The sequence below is a fragment of the Danio rerio genome, chromosome 11 (genome assembly GCF_049306965.1).
Source record: "Danio rerio strain Tuebingen ecotype United States chromosome 11, GRCz12tu, whole genome shotgun sequence".
Taxonomy (NCBI): domain Eukaryota; kingdom Metazoa; phylum Chordata; class Actinopteri; order Cypriniformes; family Danionidae; genus Danio; species Danio rerio.
The window spans coordinates 1,137,501-1,153,474 of NC_133186.1; the positions used below are offsets into that span (position 1 = coordinate 1,137,501).

Genomic DNA, 15,974 nt, shown 5'->3' on the forward strand with positions numbered 1-15,974 from the left:
TTACATGAACGAGGATTAAAATGATCATAAAATACACATATAAGACATGCACATGAAGCTTTATTATGAGCACACTGACTGAACATTTATACTTCAATTCTATTTCAGTTCAGTTCAGTGTAAAAATACTACTAAAGATTTCCATATTTGTGAAGCTTTTACATTGTAAATTTTGTACTTATTTTCTATAACTATATATATATATATATATATATATATATATATATATATATATATATATATATATATATATATATATATATATATATATATATATATAATTTTTTTATATATACAATATAATTTTTAGTTTTTATTATTTTTATATATCTATACTTTCTGTAAATAATGCTTTAAAAAATTATAGGTAAAATTGCTATTTCTAGATATAATTTCTTTAAAGTTATGTATTTTATATATTTTCTATAGCTGTAATTTCTAGATTTAATGTTTATATAATTGTTTATATTTTTTAGATTTCTAATAAAAGTAAATGCCAATATTTTTTTTGCTTTATTTTATTTCTAGCTATACTATTTGTAAGTAATGTTTTCTAACTTTTTATCGATATTTCTATAGATATAATTTCTATATTTAATGTTTCTAAATATTTTAGATATTTGTTCTTATTTTCTATATCTAATGTTTTTTTTTATGTTTTTCTTAATTTCTACAGCTATAATTTCTAAATATAATGATTTATTTAATATTTTACATATTATTCTTATTTTCTACAGCTATCATTTCTCTATCAATTTTTAAAGTATTTTTTTCTTATTTTCTATGTAATTTCTACATCAATCTTTTAAAATATTTTGTATTACCTTCTACAGCTATAATTTCCATATACAGTTGAAGGCAGAATTATTAGCCCCTCTGAATTATTTGCCCACGTTTATTTTTTTCCCCAATTTCTGTTTAACAGAGAGCAGATTTCTTCAGCACATTTCTAATCATAATAGTTTCAATAACTCATCTCTAATAACTGATTTATTTCATCTTTGACATGATGACAGTAAATATTATTTGACTAGATGTTTTTCAAGACACTTCTATACAGCTTAATTTTTTTAAAATTAATAATTCATTTTTTTAAATTCTATATCATTTCTGTATCCAATATTAATTTTTTTTCATATTTTCTACAGCTGTAATTTCTTCATCTAATGTTTTACAATATTTAATATTTTGTTCTTATTTTCTTCAGCTATAATTTTTACATCACATTATTTAAACTATTTTAATTTTGTTCTTATTTTCTGTACCAACTTCTATACCAATGTTTTCAAATATTTTATATATTTTGTTCTTTTAACTGGCTATAGTGTCTAAACCTAATGCTTTTTGATACTTCATATATTTTTTCTTATTTTATACAGCTATAATTTCTACATCATTTTTAAAAATATTTTTAAAAAAATATTTACTTTTATTGTATAATTTATTTCTAATAAATTTTCTTTTTCGGCTTATTATTAATCAGGGGTCACCACAGCGGAATGAACCACCAACTATTCCAGCATATGTTTTACACAGCGGATGCCCTTCCAGCTGCAACCCATCACTAGGAAACACCCATACACACAAACTCCACACAGAAATGCTAACCCAGCTGGGGCTTGAACCAGCGACCTCCGTGCTGTGAGGTGATCGTGCTACCCATTGTGCCACAGTGACACCCCCAAATGTTTTTCAATATTTTACATGTTTTTTTGTCTTATTTTATATAGCCATCATTTCTATATCAATTTTACAAAAATAATTTTTGTTTCTTCTTTTATTCCATAATTTATTTTTATCAATAATCTTTTTTAAGGTTAGAGGAGGTCATATAAGAACATCCCTAAAATCTGAATTGAGTCGTGTGGCATGTAAATGTAGTTCTTATATACTATATTATTGCAGGTCAACTCTGTTTATATACTGCACACAACTCCTCCGCTTCTCTCATTCTGACTGTAATCTTTTTTGTTGCTGCTTTGGAACAATGATAATTATGAAAAGCGCAATATTGAATTGGATTTTTGATACTGAAAGCATTCCTTCTTCAAAACACGTGCCTTCAGGACTACATTTGCTATCTGAAGCACACGCATGACGTTCAGCATTTTCCCATTATGTGGTAAATTGTCTTTTCCCCCCATTTTTCCCCACACATTGTTCAGTTACTATAGAAACCAGCGCTGGTGGATCCAGTCAAACTGAGGGCTGACAGACCCTCCGCCAGCACAATCAACCCACTGAAAGTGCCGGAGAATTGCTGTTTAGACAGACTATATGCTATATTTGGAGTATACATATCTCAAACTGCTGCATTTCATTTATTTAGTTATATATTACATTCATAACGGCAGCTTTTTAGTCACACTATATAATAACTGCACACTGTGTATCATTAATCAACAATGCTTAAAATTTACTGAACAGAATGAAGATGCGATGTCATTAAATACGGTTTCATGTCTGCACATGTAACGGAGCCAAGCTAGTAAGTGCTGTGCTGGTAAAGCTCACTCCTCTGATCTCTAAACGTGCTCTAGCGACGGATGCTAGAGGCCATGGTCTTTAGCCTCCTTGTTAGAGCAACCGACTCCAATGCGGAAGATCGGCAGTTTGATACCAGCTCGGAGCGGGTTGGGTGGCGTAGGACCGGCGGGGTTACATTGGTGCCGTGACCCAGATGAGAGTGAGGTTTAGGCGGGTGAGTGTAACGGAGGCCAGCTAGTAAGTGCTGTGCAGGTAAACCTCACTCCTCTGACCTCTAAAGGTGCTCTAGCAACACACACTAGAGGCCATGGTCTTTAGCCTCCTTGTTAGAGCAACCAACTCCCATGCGGAAGGTCGCCAGTTCGATACCAGCTCTGAGCGGGTTTGGTGGCGTAGGACCGGCGGGGTTACACACACTCAAAAACAGTAGCTATGTTTCCATCCAACTATTTTGCAAATGCGCATAAAAAAAAACATTTGATGGAAACGCCATGATGCGTATAAATTTTGAAAATGCGCATAAAAAATGTATGCGCCTAACTGGGTAGGATAAACTTTTTATTCGATAAGATGCACATAAACTGGATGACACACTTTTACCGCACAAACTCCAGCATGCGCATTAAAAAAGGTCATGTGATTTTGTTAAAAGATCATGTGATGCTTAAAATGTGTGTGAATGGACAAAACGTCAGGCTGAGCACATTATAAAACATCTGAAATGTTGTTTTGGTCATTATAAAACGTCTCACCATTTCAGTATTAGTGTTATTATATTATTAATGACCTCCAGAATCAAGAGCGCCTGTGCTCCGCGGCTGACACCTGCAAACGCCACTGCGCGCTCACTGCTTGTCAGGATTGTCTTCTGAGGCGCATTCATTGAGAAAAGATTGATGCAGCTTCTCCTACTGCAGCAAATGCAGTTTTTACTGTTGATATTTGGCGCCAGTTAATCAGGAAGTGACGATTTTGTTCACTTTGACTCGTTGGATGGAAACGCTGCTTCATTCGCACAACTTTTATGCGATGATCCAGTTTTGTGCATAAAGTTTATTCGCATTTTTGGATGGAAACATAGCTGATGACTATGCTGCTTGTTCAAACTTCTTATTCTTAATATGAGCTGAAACAACACCGTACTTAAGGGTTTTTTGAGGACAACTTAATTCTATTAAGCTCAATCCACTTAAATTTTGTGAAGTTAACTCAATCGACTTGTGTTGAGTTTGTGTGGAGTCCTGCATTTCTTACAGTGCATCTTTAAATGTTTATATTGTTTCTGATTGGCTTTTTCCGTTTAGAAAATAATTTATTTTAATTAATTGCCATTAATAAAGGATTAATGAAGCACAAATTAGACGAGCTCACTAAACGGTAGGCATTTGTGTTAATGAAGCATTTATTAATATACAAAGCAGCTGTTACTACACGTCTGAATAAGATATATGTTAATATTAATTGTTTATTAATCATTTATTTAGTTGTTCTAAATGATCTTAAGACCACAAATTAACTGGTTTATAAGTTTCACAGAGTCATTGAGTACATCATATGTGCGCTTATAAATCAAGTATACAGCATGTATTGCAGTGTTTATAAACTTCTCGCTGACGTAGAGTAATTGCTTAGTAGATTATGGGTAAAAGGAAAAACTATTGAACACATGAGGAAAGGAAGGTGTATTTGGGCAGTGAAAGCCCAGACAGCAGCTGAAATCTCTCAGTAGTTCTTCAGCAAGCCTCTGCCCTTCCTCAGTGTAAATGAATATCAGCTGCTTCAGTCCAACATCTACATCAGCAGGAGGATGAAGATGAAGCCAGGGTGGACATTTCAGCAAGACAATGATCCAAAACACAGCCGAGGAGACTCTCAGATGCTTTCAGAGAAAGAATATTAAGCTGTGGAATGGCCCAACCAATCACCTGACCCCAATCCAATAAAGAATACAAGATAAAGCTTAGATTTGATAGACGAGACCCACAGAAGCATCAGGATTTAGTCTGTGAGAAACTCACACCTGAGCAATGCATGTAATATAAAGTATTAAATATGTTTATTTATATTTATATATATATATATATATATATATATATATATATATATATATATATATATATATATATATATATATATATATATATATATATATATATATATATTAATTATTACACACAACTCATTTCTCAGATATGTTTTGTTTTTATGTTTGTATTGTTTGGGTTTTTCCCAAAATCTGCTTCAATTTCCATGTCAGCAGCTCCTTTAGAAATATTATTGCTGGGAAAAATCATGACAATTTGTTCAATACTTATTTTCCCCATTGTATAGTCAAGATTACAGCATTTGTTGATGTATTTATGAACTGCTTACTATCTATTAAAGGGATAGTTCATCCAAAAATGGAAATTCACTCACTTTCTACTCTCCCTCAAGTTTTTTTACTTCTGTTGAACACTAAAGAAGATATTTTGAAGAATGCTGAAATCCAGTAAACCTGACTTCCATAGTTGGAAAAACTAATGGTAGTTAAAGGTCACCGGTTTTCAGCATTCCTCAAAATATCTTCTTCAGTGTTCAACAGAAAACAGAAACTCAAACAGGTTTAAAGAAGATATTCTGAAGAATGTTGAAAACCGGTAACCAGATACTTTCGTAATGAGAAAAAAAAGGAAGTCAATGGTTATCGGTTTTTTCAGCATTCTTCAAAATACATCTTCATTAGTGTTCAACAGAGGAACGAAACTCAAATAGATTTAAAGAAGATATTTTGAAGAAACCGGTAACCATTGACTTCCATAGTCAGAAAAACAAATGGAAGTCAACAATTAACAGTTTCCAACATTCTTTAAAATTTATTCTTCAGTGTTCAATAGAAGAACAAAACAGGTTTAAAGAAGATATTTTGAAAAATATTGAAAACCGGTAACCATTGACTTCCATAGTCAGAAAAACAAATGGAAGTCAACAATTAACAGTTTCCAACATTCTTTAAAATTTATTCTTCAGTGTTCAATAGAAGAACAAAACAGGTTTAAAGAAGATATTTTGAAAAATATTGAAAACCGGTAACCATTGACTTCCATAGTCAGAAAAACAAATGGAAGTCAATGGTTATCAGTTTCCAGCATTCTTCAAAATGTCTTCTTCAATGTTCAATAGAAGAACAAAAACATGTTTAAAGAAGATATTTTGAAGAATATTGAAAACCGGTAACCATTGACTTCCATAGTCAGAAAAACAAATGGAAGTCAATGGTTATCAGTTTCCAGCATTCTTCAAAATATCTTCCTTACTGTTCAACAAAACTCAAACAGATTCAAAGAAGATATTTTGAAAATAGTTAAAAACTACTGGTAACCATTGACTTTCATTGTAGGAAAAACAAATAGAAATCAATAGTAACAAATCCCAGCATTCTTCAAAACATCTCCTTTAACAGTGTTTAACAGAAGAACAACATTCAAACAGGTTTCACAATGCGAATAATGAGCAAACGATGACAGTATTGTCAGTTTTGGGTGAGCTAGAGTTATGATTAACACATTAATGCCTAATAAATAATTTGTAAACAGCCACCAGTTTTTCTTCTTCGCCAGGGAGGATTATAAATAGCTGTGGAGCCTAAATTTGGCATAAGCCGCTTTCCAAAATCAAGTTTTGCTGTGCTGTTCATCAGCAATTCATTACCTGACACACACACACACTCACTACATTCCGTGCCCTGGAGTTACTATGGCAACCCAGCGCTCATAGTAATGTCCTTCACATGCATGGCTTTGAAATCCAGGAATAATTTCAGAGTTCCCAACACGTTAAGAGAGGCTTTAATGTGAAATAAAATACTTAGGATGTCACTGGAGAAAATGGTATTGCGTTTATGCCTTTGATGTCGCTCTTTCTGAGGGCTTGAAGAGATTGTCGTCACACGCGCGCGCGCACACACATACACATAAAAGGTTTACAAATGCAGCATTTCACGTGTTTGCTGCCCTCTGCTGGAGGATATAATCGCTGGAATGTGTATAAAGTGCATCTGTATCTACATTTAGAGCACGGTTTTGGCAGTGTAGCCAGTGTGAATGTGTAAAACAAGCGTGTAATGTAGTTTATTTCTTTGATTGGTCCAGTCTTGAGCATCTCAGCTTTTACTCTGCTCTCTGTTTCCATGCAGAGTAAATAAATGTGGCCACAAAACCAAATCAAGCGTCAATTTATGTTGAAATTGAGATTTAAACATCGCATGAAAGATGTATCAGTTGTCCATTAATGGAATAAAACAATATTTGCTTAAAATATAAAATCTGAAGATTTAAAATATATATATATATAGTGAGAAAATCAGCTATAAAGTTGACCACATTAAGCTATGAGAAATGCATATTACTGATCAAAAATTATGTCATATTTAATGGTATTTACTGGTTTTCAGCATTCTACAAAATATCTTCTCCATTGTCTAAAAGAAAAACAGAACTCAAACAGGTTTAAAGAAGATATTTTGAAGAATGTTCAAAACAGGTAACCACTGACTTCTTTAGTAGGAAAAACAAATGAAAGTCAATGGTTATCGCTTTCTAACATTCTTCAAAATCTCTTCATTTGTGTTCAATAGAAGAACGAAACCCAAACAGGTTTGAACATGATATTTTGCAGAATGTTGAAAACTAGTAACCATTGACTTCCATAGTTGAAAAAACAACTGGAAGTAAATGGTTACTAGTTTTCAGCATTCTTCAAAATATCTTCTTTAGTGTTCAACAGAAAAACAAAACTCAAACTGGTTAAAAGAAGATATTCAGAAGAATGCTGAAAACCGGTCACCATTGATTTCCATAGTAGGAATAACAAATGGAAGTCAATGGTTACCGGTTTCTAACATTCTCCAAAATATTTTCTTCAATGTTCAACAGAAGAACGAAACTCAAACAGGTTTAAAGAATTAGCAGTTTTCAGAATGCTGAAAACCGGTAACCATTGACCTCTATTGTAAGAAAAACAGCATTCTTCTTTTGTGTTCAACAGGAGAAGGAAACCTATAAATGTTTAAAACGAGTAAAATATGGAGTAAATAATGACACAATTTTTATTTTTCTATGAACTATCCTTTTATTATTATGATTTTTGACATATTATAGAAAAAAACGATTATTTTGACTTAACATATGTGTACTTTTGGCTATATCACAACATACGACTGCTTTTTTTGTGCTCCAGGGTCACAAATATTCAGCGAAATGTTTTATCTGTCATTAAAAAAGCACGCTAATTTGGCTTCTGGAGTGTAAAATTAAATTCTGGACGATCCTGAAATGTTTATCGGTAGCCATTGTGATCATCAGCGTGACTGTCAGCAAATGCAGCAAGTCTGCAGCATCTTCGTTATCAGCGCTTTTGTTAGATAATAACGACGAGTGGCTGATAATCATAGGAATAATAGCAAGTCATCTTTCAGCCCAACAACAAAAGAGACACATCTTTTTATTATTAGTTGGCTGACGTGCTCACTCTGTCTGTTTCTCTCTCTCTCTTTCTCTCTCTCTCTCTCTCTCGTTGGCCCCATTCGGGAGGTGAGCAGAGACGTTACTGTCAAACCCGTGCGGAGTCTGTGGTTTGCCAGCAGACATTAGCGTATGAATGAATCAAACACTGTTAACTCAGGCTTCTCATGCAATTAATTCACCTTACAAAATACAAATGACTTCAGCCTCTGGAGAATTTAGGTCAGCTCCGGGAATCAAAAAGACATTTGGACTCGGTCGCGGCAACAAATACGATTCATTCTTGAGAAAAGTAAATAGAAAACCGATCAAATGCCGGAACACCGAATTGATAGTGTGTGTGTGTGTGTGTGTGTGTGTGTGTGTGTTCTCTTGCGGGAGTTCTGCAGGTTTCACCAAGTCAAATTTAGCACTTTTTAAAGAGCTTTTTAAGACCATTATGGATGAAATTTCAGACTTTGAAAAATATTTTAATTCCCCCAACAACAACAAAAATCAGCTGCTTACACTCTTCTTACACTCTGCTTGTTCAAACTACTTGGTTAAAGGTGCTGTGTGTAAGTTTTTGACTCTTGTAGAGCATAAAAACACCATCATGTGTGTGCAGATATTTCAGAATCGTGCTCAGTGAACATTCCTGTTTATCTGAAAAACAATGCTGAAGTCAGATATTCTGCTTTGAACATGTGCATTACGTGTCTGGAAGGCTCTCGAAGCATGTCCGTGACCGAAACGCGACCTCTGGTGGACAGTAGCAGGCCCTGTTTACACTAATGTGTTTTAGTTTGAAAACGTATAACGCTATGGTCCATCCGTCCACACTACGCCAGAGTTCTTGAGTGCCGATAATGGAGAGTTTTGGAAACGCTGGAGAAACTTTTTCATTCTGAAGCGCTGCTGCTCCGTCTCAGTGTGGATGAGGGAAAACGGAGACATCTGGAAACGGAGGCGGGGCTGCTGAGATTCGCTACCTGATTGGGGCTTTTGTGTCATTGCGTATCCTTCCCTTATCCGTCAAGCCCCTGTCACATGACTATAACACATGGCTCTAACGCTACCGGAAGACAGTACTGTAAACAACAACACGGACACAGAAATGGGAGCGTTGTTTGCACTATTGTCTGTTTTAGGCGCCATTGTGCCGTTATTCATTTGTTACGTTTAGTAACAACTCGACCTCATTGTCTGTAGACAGAAATACCTCTCTTGCTTTCTTTGCCATCGCGTTCATTGTTAAACCGGCGTTTGTTGACTAACAATAACCAAATGCCGAGCGAGACACATGCTTCCTGTTTATACTAGAACGCGCATGCCCAGAGTGCGCCAATGGTCACGTGATATTCGTTTTTGGTGGCATAGTGTGGACGGAGATATGTTCTGAAACGCTAGGTGAAACGCTAGTGTGGACGCGGATCGTTTTTGATCTAAAACGACGTTTTAAAACTAAAACGCACTAGTGTAAACAAGGCAGCAGACTCCAAAATGAGACGCAGATTCAGAATTCAACTAGAAAGTAATTAATTAGCAAATAATATAAATATTACGAGCGTAAACATTAGGTGAGCAGGTTACTTTGTAACTCCGTGTCCTAACAACACGCTACATGATGAGATTTGCAGTGATCAGCAATTGGGCTGTTTGCTCAAGACGAAACACAACAGAAATGTAAATACAGCCGTTCAGAAGCACAGAATAGTGCCAACTTATCCATTTTTAAATTAAATTTAATTACAATTAAAAATTGTAAATTAGGTAAAAAAAAAATAGATTTGCTTTCGTTATTTACTTATCTAATATAAATAAATAATTAATTGATTATTTTTACAAATCACTAATTTGTTCCTTTTCCTTCTTTAAACCTTTTTGCAGATGTTTAAAGTACTGGGTTTTACTGGACAATACAAGATCACTAAAGGAACAAAACCTTTGTATAAATAAACTATTTAACATAAGCATAACAATTATTGCAGAGATGTTTTGCAATAAAACTCCATTATTTACTGTTATTTATTATGCATCAAACAATAAGCTGCAGTTTTTCTATTAATTATTCCTTTAATTTAATTTATTACTATTTTATTATTATATTAATATTTAATTATAATTTTAGTTAATTTTATTTTTTTCATTTTTTACTATTTCATTCATTTTCTTTTCAGCTTAGTCCCTTTAATCACCAGGGGTCGCCACAGCGGAATGAACCGCCAACCATTCCAGTATATGTTTTACACAGCGGATGCCCTTCCAGCTGCAACCCATCACTGGGAAACACCCATACAAACTCATCCACGCACTTACACTACGGCCAATTTAGCTTACACTATTCCTCTATCGTGCATGTCTGGGTGACCATGCAAACTCCACACAGAAATGCCAACTGAGATTGCCAAGGCTTGAACCTGTGACCTTCTTGCTGTGAGGCGATCGTGCTACCCACTGCGCCACCGTGACACACCTGTTCAATCCACTTAAAATGTGTAAAAACAAGTTAATCGATTTGTGTTTGGACAACATTTTATATGACAGAATTTTTTATATACAGAATATTTTAAATAACGTGTCACGCAACCAAACCATAGTTGTATACTCTAATTTATCCAACATACATTTTCTTTTTTCCTCTTTAAAAGCTAAAATAAACTAAACACATGCACAACAGTCTGTTCAGGTCAGTGTCCTCACCCTAAATGCTCAATAAATAAACTCAGAACGTTTCAGCAGAACAGCTCATTCTGAAAATGTACCCCTGTATACATTTCTGGAGAGCACAAATTATGTAGCCAGAGGAACGCATGTCTGCATTTTGTCTTTAAAACGAATGATACAGGATGGTATGATGCCGTTCCTTTCAACACTTACCAGCTGACCGCTTACCTCCATGTCCATTTTTCGCTGTTACCAGTTTGCCCAGTGGCTCGGCGCATACGTCGGCAGATGCAGAGTAGAGTTGACCATAATGACGGGGTTAGTCTGGGGAAGAACAGTTCCAGAAAGCGGATAAGACAAAAACAGAAGCCAAAAAATAAAATAAACAAGTTAATAACAGGGTGAGAATGTGGTAAGGTCTGAAAATGCGGTAAAAATCAGATGAACCAGCCACCTTCTTGCTGTGAAGTAACAGTGCTAACCATTGATCCACCGTGTCGCCATTCCAAATATCTCATTCATTCATTTTCTTTTCGGCTTAGTCCCTTTATTATTCCGGGGTCGCCACAGCGGAATGAACCGCCAACTCATCCAGCAAGTTTTTACGCAGCGGATGCCCTTCCAGCCGCAACCCATCTCTGGGAAACTTCCAAATACCTCAAAATACTCAAATCAAGAAGCACTTTCTAGACATGCACACAATATTTTCTTGTTTTTTCAGAAATATGAATCAAAATTAAGTGAGTTTTTCCTTAAAACAAGCTGAGTAATCAAATTTTTCTCTTCATTATTTCTGAAAACAATACAATATATTTGCTTTTCACTACTAAAAAGCTTCTTGATATATTTATTTAGATATTTACCCTAAAAACAAGACAAACTCTACCTATAAGCATTTACTGCAGTGTATAGTAACGTTGGATTCTGCTGTTGTAACACGTTTTATCATTGCACATGTGCTGCTTGTCTTTCCTGCATGCCTCCCTCCATTGTCGGTCTGCATAACTCCTCTTCTCCATGGACTCTGAAGGGCGGTCAGTCATTTTTGGAGTGTATAAGCGGCGCTGGGACCGAAGCCTCAGCCTGCTGACCCCCGGCCCGCTCATCATCATCTCTGCTGGATGTGATTTGCATTGCATTAGCGCTCGCTCATTCTCCTTTCTCCGGCTCGTTCTGCAGCCAAAGCCTCATCACTTGCATTATGCAGCAGAATCATTTCATACGCCTCTGCCTACGCTCCCAATGCACGCGCTCTGCCAAATCAAGCACATGTTTCCGGAGGAGAAAAGGGAGGAAATGCTCTGATTAGCCATTATGTATGATTAGAGCCTGGATGTGTGGATTTTAGGGCTTTACACTGAAACGCAGACAAGAGCGCTCTTCCTGAACATGAGCGAAACACAAAAAGACGCTGGGTATTTTCAAATGCAAATGAGATTTTACTGTTTGCTTTAGATGTAGAGACCTGCTTCTATAACCTGTTCAAGAGACTAAGACATTCCATTATTAAGGTTATTTAGACTCTGATGTTCAAAATGTCTGAGTATGTCCTATTACATACACTCACTTTATTAGGTACACCTGTCCAACTGCTCGTTAACACAAGTTTCTAATCAGCCAATCACATGGCATTTAGGCATGTAGACGTGGGCTGTTTCTCAATATGCGTTCTTCAGCGGTCTTGCGTCCTCGTGTTCTCGTGAAACGTCATCATCAGCTGCCTAAGTTCAGTTCCAATACTCAAGACCGCAAGTACGGAGGACGTGTTAAAACTTCCCGGATGTGATCTTGATATTGATGACGCACTGATGCAGACTTGAGCACCGAACTCGCTCTGGAAGTCCCAGAAGTCATTGCGACTGGAGGTGGGAAGCGCTGCATTTTATTTAGATTTATTATTAAAGTTCAGAGATATCACTTAATTACCTCAGGAGTTTCCCTAAATGAAACGGTGCAAGTAAACATCACCATGAACATCTTAATAAAGGAATAAACACATTAAGGGTGTTTGTTTGCTGAAAATCGTATTAAAATGTGTTTTATTTCTATTGTGCAGAGTATATTTATAATGTTTTTATGCAAAGTATATATTTTGAAAAGGGGGACAACAATAAATTGTTGTATGAGTGCTGTAATGTTTAAATAATTTCCATTTAAAACGCGTGACGGTCATGTGACCATCGGGAAGAACGCAGCATCTCAATTCTCAAAGAACGCGTTCTCTGCCCTCGCGGTCTCCTGAGTTCGTTTTTCGAGGACACCTGGCAAGACCGCCCTCCACAAGAACGCAAGTCTGTTCTCTATGTTCTTGGAATTGAGAAACAGCCATGGTCAAGGCGATCTGCTGCAGTTCAAAGTGAGCATCAGAATGGGGAAGAAAGGGGATTTAAGTGACTTTGAACGTGGCATGGTTGTTGCTGCCAGACGGGCTGCTCTGAGTATTTCAGAAACTGCTGATCTACTGGGATTTTCACGCACAACCATCTCTAGGCTTTACAGAGAATGCTCCGACAAAGAGGGAATATCCAGTGAGTGGCAGTTCTGTGGGCGCAAATGCCTTGTTGATGAGGCCAGAGGAGAATGGCCAGACTGGCTCCAGCTGATAGAAAGGCGACAGCAACTCAAATAACAAGTAACAGTTGACTGATTCAAATAGTCCAGTCAGATCAATTCTGCTATTAATGACTCACTGATTCAAAGGATCTTGTCTGATTATATAAGAAAGGGGTGTCCAAACTCGGTGTCCTGCAGGTTTTAGCTCCAACTTGCCTTAACACACCTGCAAGGGTGTTTCTAGAAAGCCTAGTAAGAGCTTGATTAGCTAGTCCAGGTGGGTCTGATTGGGGTTGGAAATAAACTTTGCAGGACACCGGCCCTCCAGGACCGAGTTTGGACATGCCTGATCGAAGAGCTTTAAAGGGCCCTTAAAAGTGGCCAGTTTTGAGTATTCAGTTTGGAACAAAACTTCAACATATCCCATTTGGAAAGCACCAGTTCATGTGTTACTGATTCTAATGATCCACTCAGAGTGAGTCTCCTGTTCACAACTCAATGATTCAAATGATTCAGTCAGAGTAGGTGTCAAGTCAAAAATTCATTGATTCAGATGATCCGATCAGAGCACAGCTTTTAGTTTGTTAGTGGAGTTGAAGTGCAGGTTTAAAGAGGGTGCATGTGCTGCAGAAACCTGGGATGCATGAAAAAAATCTCCTCCTATACCTTTAAGGACTGCACAGACATTTCTAGTGCTGTCTGAAAACAAAAGTGGATGTTCTGCATGCACAAAGTGCACTCAATCAATCGCACAATGCAGCGCAAAAATGAGTGCACTCTGGATAAATGCATGCATAAATGTAATATAATGTAAACTAAAAAATTATGAAAAGGACATGTGGTCCTGGTGGATTTTTTTCTCATCACGTTGCAAGTCAAACAGTCCAGCTAAGCCATTTTAAATAGCTGTAGTACTAATATTGAAGTGGAAAATACTATCTTTTCCAGTGGAAAAACTACACTCAGCAGAAGCTAAAGCATTGAAGGAAATATTGAGCTGCAATCATCTGTGCCATACACAGCACAAAAAGCCTACAATTTCTACAGGTTTCTAGGAACCGTGCCAATGATCTCATGACATCACAAAAATCCACACTCTTTCTTCCTCGATACTCTAGATTCACTTGACTGTTTCTCTTGATATTTACTATTTTTGAAAATTTTATATTTTTACCTAATATGTAACTTTGGGCTACTAATTTTCAAACTATTATTAGACTGTACTACCTTTTAAGTTTAACCTGCCACAGGAGCTGCTCGTGCAGTTCTACTCAGCTGTCATCCAATCCATCCTCTGCACTTCAATCACCGTCTGGTTCAGCTCAGCTGCCAAAACAGACCTCTGTACACTACACCGAATAGTCCGGACCGCTGAACGCATCACTGGCACTACCCCTTCCAACGCTTCAAGAACTATACTCTTTCAGAGTCAGTGAAAGGGCTTGCAAAATCACTCTGGACGCCTCGCACCCAGCACACTACCTGTTCGAATTGTTACCGTCTGGTCGGCGCTACAGAGCACTAAGCACAAAAACAGCCAGACACAGGAAGAGTTTCTTTCCTCAGGCCATCTACCTCATAAACAGTTAAATATTCCCCTGCTGTGCAATAAATATGTGCACTACTTTCCCATACGCACCTGTACACTGCACCTTATATCAATATACAATGCAATACTTTCTCCACACGCACCTGTACACAGCGCCAAACAAATCTGTACATGCAACTCAACATCCAGATTTCTTAACTAACTGCATGTCTGTTTAATGTCGTATTTCGTTTTTCCATATTTATTTTGTGTGTTCACTTTACGTACACTGGAAGCTTCTGGAGCCAAAATAAATTCCTTGTGTGTGTGAAGCACACTGGGCAGTAAAACTGATTCTGATTATTGTAAGTCATTTTGCTAGATTGCCTCCAGATTTGGCTTTAGTACTGACTAATCTAATGTATATGCACAAATATATAATGTTGTAAAGCTTCTCCCTGCTGAAAAATTCAGCTTAAACCAGCCTAGGCTGGTTGGCTGGTTTTAGCTGGTCGAACAGCCTGGTTTTAGAGGGGTTTTGGCCATTTCCAGGCTGGTTTCCACCCATTTCCAGCCTGGTCCTAGCTGGTCAGGCTGGAAAATGACCAGCCAGCTAAAACCAGCTCAACCAGCCTGGTTGAAACTGGATATAGCTGGTTTTGGCTGGACTTCCAACTTGGCTAGGCTGGTCAAGCTGGTTTTAGCTGGTCATCTCCCAGCCTGACCAGCTAAGACCAGCCTGGAAGTGGCCAAAACCCCTCTAAAACCAGGCTGGTCGACCAGTTAAAAACCAGCCAACCAGCCTAGGCTGGTTTAAGCTGGATTTTTCAGCAGGGCTTATAGAAAATATTAATTTAAATGAGACATTTGTGAGGGGTGTACTCATATATGCTGAACACTTAGATATAAGAATATAACATTTAATATAATAATTAATAGTTTTACTTTTCTGATTTGTGCATTTATTTAACAAACTTCTTGAGTGTTTTTAATGTATGTAGTACAGTATCTGAACAGGCTGTGGACTTGCTGAAGCGGTTCACAAGGCTAAACTTATAACAGTAGTCAACACATCTGATAATTTGGCGTTGTTTTACTCACCTCAGGTTAATGTAGATGTCTATAGGTGACTTGTTTTGATGAGCTGTTCAGGTGTTTTTAGCTTAACTTATGGTTTTTTTTCGTTCTCTCATGTCATATGCTGTCGCTTGAGGTGCACGGTCACAAAATTAATCTGAAACACACAATTAACCACTACC

General features: G+C 36.8%; 1 long non-coding RNA gene across 1 annotated transcript in view; it reads right to left on the reverse strand.

Moving 5' to 3' along the window:
- LOC100003140 (uncharacterized) overlaps nucleotides 1-15,956 on the reverse strand; it is a 22,874-nt gene extending 6,918 nt beyond the window's left edge. The window contains 2 exon segments of the long non-coding RNA NR_104087.1: nucleotides 10,863-10,958; nucleotides 15,817-15,956. This is a non-coding gene — a long non-coding RNA (uncharacterized lncRNA).
- Between the last annotated feature and the right edge of the window lie 18 nt (nucleotides 15,957-15,974).